The sequence below is a fragment of the Lucilia cuprina genome, chromosome 5 (genome assembly GCF_022045245.1).
Source record: "Lucilia cuprina isolate Lc7/37 chromosome 5, ASM2204524v1, whole genome shotgun sequence".
NCBI lineage: Eukaryota > Metazoa > Arthropoda > Insecta > Diptera > Calliphoridae > Lucilia > Lucilia cuprina.
In genome coordinates this window covers 34,415,073-34,427,186 of record NC_060953.1, presented here as the reverse complement: position 1 = coordinate 34,427,186, position 12,114 = coordinate 34,415,073, and the positions used below count along the sequence as shown (strand labels likewise).

The 12,114-nt window shown below is 30.7% G+C and overlaps 2 long non-coding RNA genes across 2 annotated transcripts in view; both read right to left on the bottom strand.

Annotated features, from left to right (window-relative positions):
- LOC111679559 overlaps nt 1-10,121 on the bottom strand; it is a 36,813-nt gene extending 26,692 nt beyond the window's left edge. The window contains exon 1 of the long non-coding RNA XR_002762603.2: nt 8,649-10,121. This is a non-coding gene — a long non-coding RNA (uncharacterized LOC111679559). The remainder of the gene's footprint in view (nt 1-8,648) is intronic.
- Nucleotides 219-8,454, bottom strand: LOC124420101. The gene is made up of 3 exons (XR_006941033.1): nt 3,930-8,454; nt 3,630-3,836; nt 219-275 (listed from the first exon to the last, which is right to left on the bottom strand). It is a non-coding gene; the product is annotated as an uncharacterized LOC124420101 (long non-coding RNA).
- Nucleotides 10,122-12,114: the final 1,993 nt, after the last annotated feature.

Genomic DNA, 12,114 nt, shown 5'->3' with positions numbered 1-12,114 from the left:
TGTAAACAGCTGATGCAAAAAAATTAATACAATTTTTATTAAAATAAACATTAAATTTATCGATTAGTATAAATTATTGGGACTTCACAATATATTTTTTGTTTTAAATTTAAGTTTTCGTTAATTTTTATATTACTTTTGCAATTTCTTCTTCTTTTTTATAAAACATTCATTGTTTTGATAACAAGTTGTGACGTTTTCTGTTTGTTTTGTATGGCAACACTGCGAAGTTAAATCTTGTACTTGGCATTTGATTGCCAACTCAAAAACTCGCTCTAAAAGGAACATAGTATCTTATTACAATTAATAATAATATCAACTTAATAACTACCTGCAAAAAATATTGTAGCACAGTGTAATTATACCTAAAAATCTCATTAGCGTTTGACTATATTTTGAAATACAGCTATAAATAAAATGCCACCTGATTTTGAATTGCAAAAAAAAACAACTCTCTTCTAAGTTATGAAATTAACACAATTTTGCGAATCATCTTGAAATAAACTTTAATATTTCGCACAAGATCAGAAAAAAACATGTTTAACAATAAAAAAAATGTTCTCACAAGACAAGTTTTTTTTTGACAAATGAGCTGCTCTATTAGCAGCTGATGTTTTATGAAAGAATTTTACTAATATTCACACTCATTAATGAACCGGAAGTGAGCGAAATCGATGATGACAATATAATTTTTAAACCATAATTGGAGAAATTTTGAAAAAAAAGACTTTCAATTTTGTCTTAAATTAACTAGTTGTAAGATGTTACAGCCATAGAACCAATTTGATCAGTAACCCTTGAACTAGTGGTGTCGCTAGTGTGAAATATTTTTGTGATTCTAAAATGCTTCTAAAGTGTTTCCAAAAGAAAAAAATTGATTTTATATTCGAAACGAGTTGCTAAATAATCTCTAAGAATCCAATTTATAAACTTCTAATAACATTTTCTTACTAATCAACTGATAAAGGAACGTTCGAACGAATACAAAACTTGTCGAACTCAAAGAAAGTAAAGACATTTTATCAATTTACGTGGGCAATTAAAAATTTTCTCAAGCTCGATATTCTCTCCTAAACAGGGAGAACATTCAAAGAAATTAAATCGACGATTAATGTGAAAAGCAAAAAAGTTGGTTGTGGACTCTAAACTTTAGAGATCGACCATTTATTGAATATACTGGAGTATTTCTTAAGTTCTACTAGTTCTAGATAGAAACTTTTTCTATTCACTGTTTCAATTATGATCCGAACTATATATCTTAAATATGAGTTCTAACATATCAAATATAATCTGTTGAACATACTGTTTGGTTACAACTGGATTCAAGAAATCGTGGGAATTTTGAGGACACATTTTTAAGAGTATAAACAACTTTTTTCCAATCGAACTGAATCTATAATCGATCACATAAGTAGAAGAGTAGAGAATACCATGAAACTTCTAGTGGATACTCGTTTCCAGTTTGTATAACGCATACTACAGTTTAGTTTATTTTTTAAATGGTTTTACATCACTCAGAGATGCTAAGGCTATTGCTTACTCAGGATCTGTATTCTAGGAATAGTTCATCTTCGTACAACCTGCGAAACTAATGCATGTTACCGAGCCTTTTATCCCTAAAGGCTTTATTTACGCAATGGCCGTATGTTACCCTAATAAAGTCCTTATACTCTTCCTTTTCGTTCCTAATAATACATATATTGCTTTTGTATCCAACCAACTGTGCCAGGACTGGTTGTTGTTTTTTCGGAGATTAGTCTATACTAATAACATATACAAGGTTACTCCGAATTAAACCTACTATCAAGGTCCATATCCAAAATTTCGGTATACAAAGGGGAAAATCCAATAGAAAACAACCGAAATTTGCACAATCCGTCATCAAAAGGATTGTAAAGGAAATGACAACGTGCTCTACCGAAATGACACAAAGCGTAACCAAACGACAACCAACGTTGTAATTCTGACAACGCATCGTTGTCAATGTTACAATCGTTGTCAATGTTACAATTCGACCTTATTTGACAAAGGATGTTATTAAAAATGATTATCACTTTGGTGTCAATTCAATTGTCAACTCTTTGACAAAATTTCCGTAAAAAAGAAACCACCCTAATATCGTTATATACAAAACCTAAACGAATCTGTACACATTTTTATATGATGTCAAACATACATGATACAAACACACATACATGAGAGAATATTCGTACGCGGCACACTACGTTGGAGGAACAAAACATATGCGTTTTTTTTTTGGAATGTTTTTGTTGTTGTTCTTTAAACGGTTGGCTGGCTGACTATACAATAGACACGACTACGAATGAATACTATTTTTAGATGGTCACAGGAGGAATGGATAGATGGATGGATGGATGAATACAAAAACAAACAAAAAATCAACAAAAATTTTACGAAAAAAATACAAAATGAACACGAAATGAAAACAAAAACTGTTTTTTTCTCTCGCTGAATGTTTATTTTCTTTTTCGTCCACAAACTTTAGTTTTAGAAACGTTTTTTCAAAATATGTTCGATACCACCTCGAATTTTTCTAAAATTCTATTTTGTTGAGAAAAACATTTGGAAAGTGAAAAAAGCATTCTAAAAGAAATACCTAATTGGTTGTTGGTTTATTTGATTTGCCATAAGAAACCTGTTCACTGTGAATATTTCATTATTTTTTTTTTTCTTCAAATTTAATTTTTTAATAAATATTTAAAATATGAAAATAAATGTATCTCGTATCTCATATTGAAATTGATTGTTATTTGGCGGTATGTTATGGTTTGTCTATTAATTTGTTAATAAATATAATTTATTAAAAATATCTTTTTTCCGCCATTCAGGCGTTAAAGAGTTCTGCGGAGATTTATGAACTCATGCCGCCGGTGTTTTGCCCATTAAAATAATGAATAAAAGAAACGAGTAGCAGAAATTCAGGGCAAATGTCCTTGAAATGTTTTTGTGCCAAAAGAAATATAAATGACCGCAAAATAATTTTTTAATAAACATAATTTAAATTTAAACAAAACATTTTCATTTTGATACTCTTATGGTTTTTTTTTTGGGAAATTGTTTAAAATGGGTTTCTTCAAAGAGAAATATGTCTTTGGAAATTATTTGTTTAAGTTAAAGGAGTAGATATAGAATACTTGATGATGGCAATGAAATAATGAATGAATGGTTGTTGATGATGCTCCAAGAAAGACCGAACAATTTTGTGTTTAATAAAGGGGTTTTTTAAATTACTTTCTTAAAATTAAAATGGCAGATGTTTTCTTTGCTTGTCTCTCAAAATGTTAAGATGTTTATTGGCAAAAGCCACAGAAAAAAAATGTGGCTGAAACACAACAGCTGTGAGCATAAAGATGGCACATTATTGAATAGAAATTAATTAAGTTTAAGTTTAAACTTTAAAACATACATACATACATACATACATACATACATACATACATACATACATACATACATACATACATACATACATACATACATACATACATACATACATACATACATACATACATATTTGTAAAGGATTTTAAGATATCCTGCAGTTTTGAAAACAAACATGTTTTGTTGTTATTAAAATAATTCATTTACAGGAGCTCTCATATACTTACGAATGCTCTTCGAAGGAACTTTTTATATGTTCAAGGCTTATATACAACCAGTTTCTTTGATACTCCGAGAGCACGTTTGTTGTATGTTAAGTTTGTAGAATACTCGACCGGGATTATATATGCTCACCTGCAAAACCTTCTGTTGACCGATTGACGGCCATCTGGTCTGAGAAACGATTAAGTAACAGAAGCCAATATTTCGATGCACTAGAAATGGAATGACATTTTTTATTGCTGGGTATAATTTCGGTCTGTAGTATGAACCAATTTGATAATTTCTAATAAATACAATGTGCTCACCTCTTAAGATCTTTGGAACACATTTGGAATGACAAAAACAACAAACTATATTCAACACAATTTTTCGAATTTTCTAAATATTTCGTTATCATTATAGGTCACAACAATTTCTAAAAAAAACTTTATTAATATTAAGTAAAATATATTGATAATTTTATATGTAATATTTATAAAAAATAATTTCTTTCCTTGAAAAATTTCAAAATTTTAATGAATTTGTTATTCAAAATACAATGCCTGCTTTCTAGGTTAAAAAAAAATGATTCACAATGAACAGAGCACACTGGGACATAAATTCTACTTATTAGAGTGTCTCGAGGGACACTCTTTTAAGATACCTCTTAATCGTACTGAACAAGAAAGAAATATAGTCGGACATATCTGAACATATGATACGCTACTCCAATGAGTTTGCAATTTCAGAAGGAAACTTTATATGGGAGTCAAGCCCAACTATTACGAAAACTGACAGTATCTTTTAGACTTATCTCAAAATAAGTTTATTATGAGCTCAAAAGCCCAATTCGGGCTTCCCAGGAATATGCAGATAGACAAACCCGATTTGTATACTTTAAGGTTGGTATAGGACCGATATTTTTGGTGTTACAAGCATCAGCACAAACGCATAATAACATCCCCACTATAGTAATGTATGATATAATAACATCCAAACACACTTATTCTAGATTCACTGTTACATCCATCCCTTATCATATACACTTAACACCAACCCATTTCTATCGCTTAGTATCACAGTCACTCCTCTGCGAGACATGTGTTGTCTCGAATACAGCAGCGAAATTGTTCCAAATTATAGACTTAACCTGTCGTAGCTCCTTACATTCTCTTTCCGCGAATTTATGTTTAAACTTTAACCACGGCATGTACTCTGATGTGACCTCTTCAATAACCGGTACAAAGTCTGAAAATCTACTATGTGGTTTACCGGTTCCCATGGTAACAGATTACGTGTTTATCTTGTTCAACCTCTTGTCAGATCATTCCAAAGAAAGGTTAAGGTTAAATTTTTTCATCACCAGTTTTTAGACCCGGCGGTCACCACTTTTACCTAAGATTGCAATAATAACAAAATGTGGTGAGTTCACGAAGTTAACATGCCTCGCAAAAAGGTGTTAATTATAGCACATTTATGAAATACAATTCAAATATACGGTATATTTTGGAGCATTTTGATCAAGTATAAATAGGAACTCCATTAGATATATTAATCTGAAATTTTGAACTTGTCTTATCTACCGAAGTTTTTTCTTATTATTGAATAGCAAATAAAGATTGTCCGATCAATTATATGCGATCATTAGATAATATCATTCATCTCTAGGCGGAAATACCTATTAGCCTTAAACAGACTTGTGGAAATTTAATGCCTAAATGTAATGGGTATAAAATTACCCCATGAAAACGGAGAAATTCCCTCATATAAAACAATTATGCATTATCGTCCATTTCTTACTCGCCTTAAATCGATTTAATAATTAAATTTAAAAAAAATTCTTGGTATCGGCTTACTATACAACATATGTATTCACACAATATTTCATTTATGTTTTTAGGTATTTTCTGAAAAGTTTTTGCAGACAAATAAGAAAAAAAAAATAAATCCTGAAATGAATTCATTTTATGCCTTAAAAAAATTAACCAAAAAAAAAACACCAAAGATTAATCATTTTCAATATTTGTTTGTATGTTTGAACAATTAAATATTGTAAATAAGATAATTTTCGTTAAGAAGATTAAGTGATTACGGGAGGGAGGTTATAAAAGAAACAACAGCACTTCAACAAAACAATGAACTGCATTAAGGGAATGAGTGATTGAATAAGTGACACAAGAATGACTGGTGAAATAATCAGGAATACATATTTATTTATCACAAATATTAAAAAAATAACGGTTAACATTTGTTTTCTCATTATTTTACAAAAAACAGTGTTATCAACGCCACAAACCATCGAAAGTTTATGGTATAAGCAAAATGGATTTTAGATCTACTACATATGTATTTAATAAGATGTTTCCATTGAGAGCAAATTAAATAAAATTAATCATGTAGATTTTTTACATATTTTTGACAAAACAAGATTTTCATATGAAATTCTGCGTTGTATCTAGGAACAAACAACAAATGCAACTATGGGCTATTCATTCAAACTGAATGTTTTCATTGCTCAGAGGAAACAACTTTAAAGAGATTGACATAAATCTAGTTGCTTGCAAGCCAGTGGAAACATAGCATAAACAATTTCATATTTTAATTTTCTTTTATTGTATGAATTAATAATAAAATGTAAAAAAAGCTCTACACATGACGTGACTAATATTTTACTCTTCTTCTTCATAAAAAAATAAAAACAAAAATCACAGACACTTTTCAATACACACACTCACGAAAAACCAATAAAGACGCAAAAAATGCAATAAAGACATAATAAAAATATATACAAAATAAAAAGAAAATACTTAGGCATATAAAATTTTACTAAAATAAGGAAAAAATAGAGAAAAAAACAATCTTGGAAAACACATGAAAATTAAAAAGAAACATTATTAAATAATGAAAATAAGCAAAAAAAACACACGAATGTGGAGGAGTAGACATTGTGAACGTTGTGTCTGATTTATCATGTAATTGTAATTGTTTTTGTGTTTATTTATATTTCTGAAAAACTAGATCGAAATGACGAACTGTTTTTGCTTTTTTTTTTGAACTGCATATTACTTGAATATTTAAAAATTTGTAAATTTTATTTATCTTATTATTTTTATATGTATGTATGTATGTATGTATGTATGTATGTATGTATGTATGTATTTTGGCAACAACAGATCAATCTAGATTCTAGAATTTGGTGAAAATTTATTGAGAACTATTTGGCAATTTAAAAAATTAATATTTTATAACAATTGCACATTTATGAAGGAATTGCGAATTTATCTGAATCGTTTGGACTCACTCTCTACCAGCTTGATTTTGGTATTCAAGATCCCTGCATTTCATTTAAATTTTCATAAAAAATCCACAAATAGTTCTCCAAGAGAAGTGAATGTATCTATAAAGAATCTCAATATCATTCATAGGACTAGATCTATTTATTTGTAATTACTCTAATCTTTATTCCCTAGAATTGTTTACAAAAATTATCTTAGAACTAAAAAATTCTTTCCCCTGCAAATTACGTAAATCGAATATTGTAGGATTTAAACCCAATTAATTAAACAGAAGTTTTCTAGAGCAGATGACATATCGTCACTATCATTAAAACAGTGCTTTTAGATGTTAGCTAATCGAAGCTGCTTTAGAGTGGTTAAGGTTCATTTGGATCACCTTCACCATGGTCTGAGTCGTAGATGGCGGTTACATCGACACCGTCTGTTTCAGTATTCAGAGGATCGTCGTCGTGGCACTGGCTAGTGAAGAGATCTCCAAGCAAGGTTGAGCTTTTTTAGGAGTTCTTCATTTCGTCAGTATCGGCCGGGTCATCTGGATTTCCTCTGTCCGTGCTCTGCGATGGTTTGGGGTCGTGTCGTCACCCCGATAGACGCACAGCTCTGAAGGTACTCCAGAATCGCCTCAGGGTCATGAGGTATCTTGTTGACAGGGATCACATCGAGCTTTGCACCGAGCTACAATTCTCCAAGGAAGGGTTTCGAGATCCCTGAGGGCGGATGAGAGAGCAGTAGTTGGACCCGAAATCGAGTTCGACGGTGCAACCAGGGGTCACCGCTTGGTCCACAGAGACTGGAGTAGGGCCGATTGTTGACATACCAGCGAAGGTTTTGGTGCTAACCACGACGGGCTAGCAGGGAGCGATTTCCAGTGATCTGATTGGTTCTAATTCGTCTTTTGTCACAGATGTACACTTTGTAAACAAAGATGAAGATAATTGTCTCTTTGTAAGCAAGAGAGTAGGCAAACAAACTTAAGCTTTTTGTCAGTCTCTTCGTAATCTATGGGGTGACGATTGACTTTATCGTAGAACAAACACATTTTTAAATAGCTAGTCATTTGAGTAGGGGTATCCTAAGAGGTAGGTTATATATAAAATTCGAGTCTGTCCGATCGAACTGCTAGGATGTAATAACTACTTTCGATTTATTTCATTATATCTCTGAATTCGAACTCGTATAGATTTGTTATGAACTCAAACGAGTTCAAATTAAATTGTAAAACATACTTTTTCGCCGATGAGTAGCTACATCTGCCTTACACATTCATTCATTTACAGACCAAGTCCTTTGAAGATTATTTGGCTGTTCCATGTCATGCCGATATTGAAACAAAAATTTTTGATTTTCGGAGTCATAAATATTTTAAAAACAAAATAGACTTTATTCGGTTGACACCAGTTACAATACGAAGGCAATTTGCAAAACATACATTTAATTCTTAAACTAAATCGTTTTACTCTCAGCCAGTTTTATATTTGCCAAACATTAAATTTAAACCCATTTTAAAGTAGAAAATTTTATCTACAATCCATAATTTTTTTAAATTTAGAAAACATTTTTTTAATTCCTCCATATTTTTCACAGTGGCAAATAAATAATTTGTTTGTTGGATTTCAAAAAACATTAAAAAGATAAATTTTATTATTATTTTGGCAATAAAAACAACAACAAAATCTATGAGAAGAAGCAACCTAAATAAACATTTATAGATGATTGTGAAAAACAAAGTTTCTTAAAAAAATTAATTACCTTTGATGAATATTCTTCTTCTATTTTATTTGTAGAAAAACAACAAAATGTAGTTAATTTCAAATTCCATTCGAATGTTTATTACAAAATTTTAACTTATTCTTGTTGTTGTAGTTGTATGTATCTCTTAGCTAGAATGAATATTTAATGGGTTTGTTCGTTATTTTAAGGTATTTCAAGAATTTTATTTTAAATTATTTTATTGGATTTTTTTCTTTTTGTTGTTTTCGTTAAAATGTATTAAGTTTTAATGTAAAGAAAACTGAGAACCAATAATAACAATATATGACAACAACAACTGCAACAACACTAGGTGTATGACTTAACAATTTGTAATTACAACAAAAACGCACTAATACACTCACTTTTCCGTTACAACTTGTTGCGAATGCATAACATTTTTTTTTTTGTGTGAGAGCGTGTAAATGAGAGTATGATTTTGTTTTGATTTTTTTTGTTGTTGTTTGTTTGTTAGATTTGTTATTGTTTCGTTTTTTTTTATTTTCTATTATTTATTTATTTTTGTTATTGTTTTGCTGAAGTTTTCAATTTAACGGTTTTACTTCACTGCTAAGAACAAGCATTAATGTAAACAATTTTAAACACTATGGGGTTTTTTACTTTTAAATTACACTTGCTGGATATGTGGGGTTTTTTATAATTTAATTTATTTTGGGGATATTTTTAAATCTATTTTTTTTCCTTTTCTATTTATATTCCAACCAGAAGAATATTCTTTTTTTTTTTTGGTAAAGAGAAAAAGAACAGAACTCTTATTTTTTCATGTTGGATTTTTAGATTGTGTTAGTTTTTGTTGTTGTTGTTTTTGCTTGTTGTGTTTAAAATTAATGTAAAACTTGTTTAGAGTTCATTCAAATGAAAACGAATAACAAGAACAAGAAGAAGAAGAGGTGAAACAAAAACAACAAAGATTCCTATAACAAAACAGTCGTTGTTGTCTAGTGTACAACCAAACAACATACAAGAGAACACACCAATTTAAAAAAAATGGACGCGTATGGGAATCTATCTGAACCAATACATAGATATTTCAAACACGTACAAAAATACACACACACACTTTTATATCCAAAAACAAAACACAATTCTTTAAATTTTTATACTTAAATATTCGTATTCACTATTTTTTATTTATTTATTATTTTTTTTCGTTAAAATTTTATATATATTTTTGAATTTTTAAAATAGTGCAACACACTCACACACCTTGGGCAAATTTATATATTTTTTGTTTTCTTCTTTTTTTCAAATTAAACACAAATTTGGGAAACTTAGAATTTTCCTTTTAAACAATTTTCGTAATTATTCTTATTTAAGAAATTGGGAAAATAAATCGTTTAAAACACTCGATTTAATAGACGAATTACAAAAAGAGTGCGTGGTGCGTTCATACGGACGTATACGTACGTTCGTTCTTTCGTTTAAGACCGACAAATAACAACTGTTGGTTCTGCTCACAAAAGCGGCTAACAAATGCTTAGCCAAACAAACAGCCAGTCAGTCAGCCAAACATACACACTCACGCCCCTGCATACATACTCATTCACTCATTTGAACAGATAGAAATTCTCCTCGTGTGCGCAGTGTGGCCAAAATGTTGGAAATTTTGAAAAAAATAAAAAACGCCAAATGGTGGTTAAAAAGTATTACTATATCGATCCCAGATCGACTTAAAAATTTTAAATGTTTTCTCAACTCAGAATTTTATATTCGGGTCTTAATCTTGTAGATATCTAGGAACCTTAAAAGGTGACCAGTTAGATATGCAGACGATTTTCAATACTTCTAAGCTTCTAAGGGATCTCAGGGACCCATATCATTTATACAGAAGAGCCGAGAATGGACTTGTTTCGGCAAAGCCGAAAGTGAACCCAACAGAATCTTTAATAATCACACAAGAGTAAATCTCCTGCCTTATAATGAACCCCGGTTCGTTTCCAATAGAATAAACAGGAAGTTTAGCGCACATGTTGCTTTGGTGCAAATGAGCTTTACTTCGACAAAGGCTTTAGAAATATTACTGGACATTCCATTTCCGTTAAAACGATAGCATACCGGAAACTGAAATTGTCAGGAATTGTAAGACATTTCTCCCAGATAGAATATCGGGTTACACCTGAAGGAATCTGCAGTTTATTATATATATAACTCTAATCGAGTCTGGCGAACTCGGAAACCTATGTACTTCGTAATCACTTAAAGGCGGAAAAGTAAATGTTTAGACATTAACATTTTTACCGATAATAGTCCATATATTACATAACTCAGAAACACAGTTTGGAAAATTTCAATACTGAACAATAATTATTTTAATAAATTTCTATATGAAGGGATATAGGTGATCAATCTCTACAGAAACGGGCGTTGGTTTCTGTTTCCCGCTCTTCAGTAATCTATGATCGATAATTCTGTTTGAGACCTTCGATATAAGATTATGTGAATACAAGCTTGCATAATGTGAATTGTTTTTCGATTATTCAAACATTGAATACGCTAGTTTTCTTTATAATCAAAACATTTAATGTATAACAATATCGGATCTACAGTGCCTCCATACTTTCCCTTTTAGCACATAAAATGTTAGTAATCATGGGACAATGATGCCACCAAACCTAAATTCACATAAAAGCTATTGGTATATTGGCTTCTCCACATATCCGCCCGGACAAAAATGCTCCATATTCGAAAATAAGAATTTCGATGTCGGAATACAACTTCTCTAAGGTAAAAACTGAGAAATTATAACGAAGCATAAAACGATTCCTTGGTGGTATGACACTAACATAGTAACAAAATAACTCAAGTAATTTAGGGTACCGGACCATATCGACATACCTGTTAATAAAACAAATAAAAATCAAGGTTTTTCCTCCGATAAAACCCAGCAGATTGGGTTACACCAATCAATGCTCCACATTTCATCGCCGAACCTAATACACATTTGTCTGAGACACTCTTTGACATTGTATACAGAAGGCATTCACAGTTTTCTTTTGATCTTCTTCTAATGTGTCGGTAAAAAAACTATATTGGCTGCTGATTAAGTCAGTTCTACTATGACAACCACTGACAAAGGTATCTAGCTGGATTTCAGCCGACCTTGATCCTAAACTTCTGGGAAAACTTATTTCTTTAAATTTTAAAAGATGCTTGGCTAACAAACGTATTGTGAAAATATATATTGTTTTAGTTCTACAGAAAACGCTACTTTAGCGACACTACCTATATGATTAAATATGTGTTGGTTGGGGTATGTATGTATCTCTGGGCAACCAACAATTTCCTACAACAGGGTGATTCAAAAATAATACTCAATAATGCCATTTAAATATTCTAATAAGAATATAAAAGAAAATATAAACAACAGAAAGAACCTTTTAGCCACCACCAGCCCTTTGTTTAGTTTAGACGACGCTGTAGGAGAAGAATTAACAAAACCTGTCTT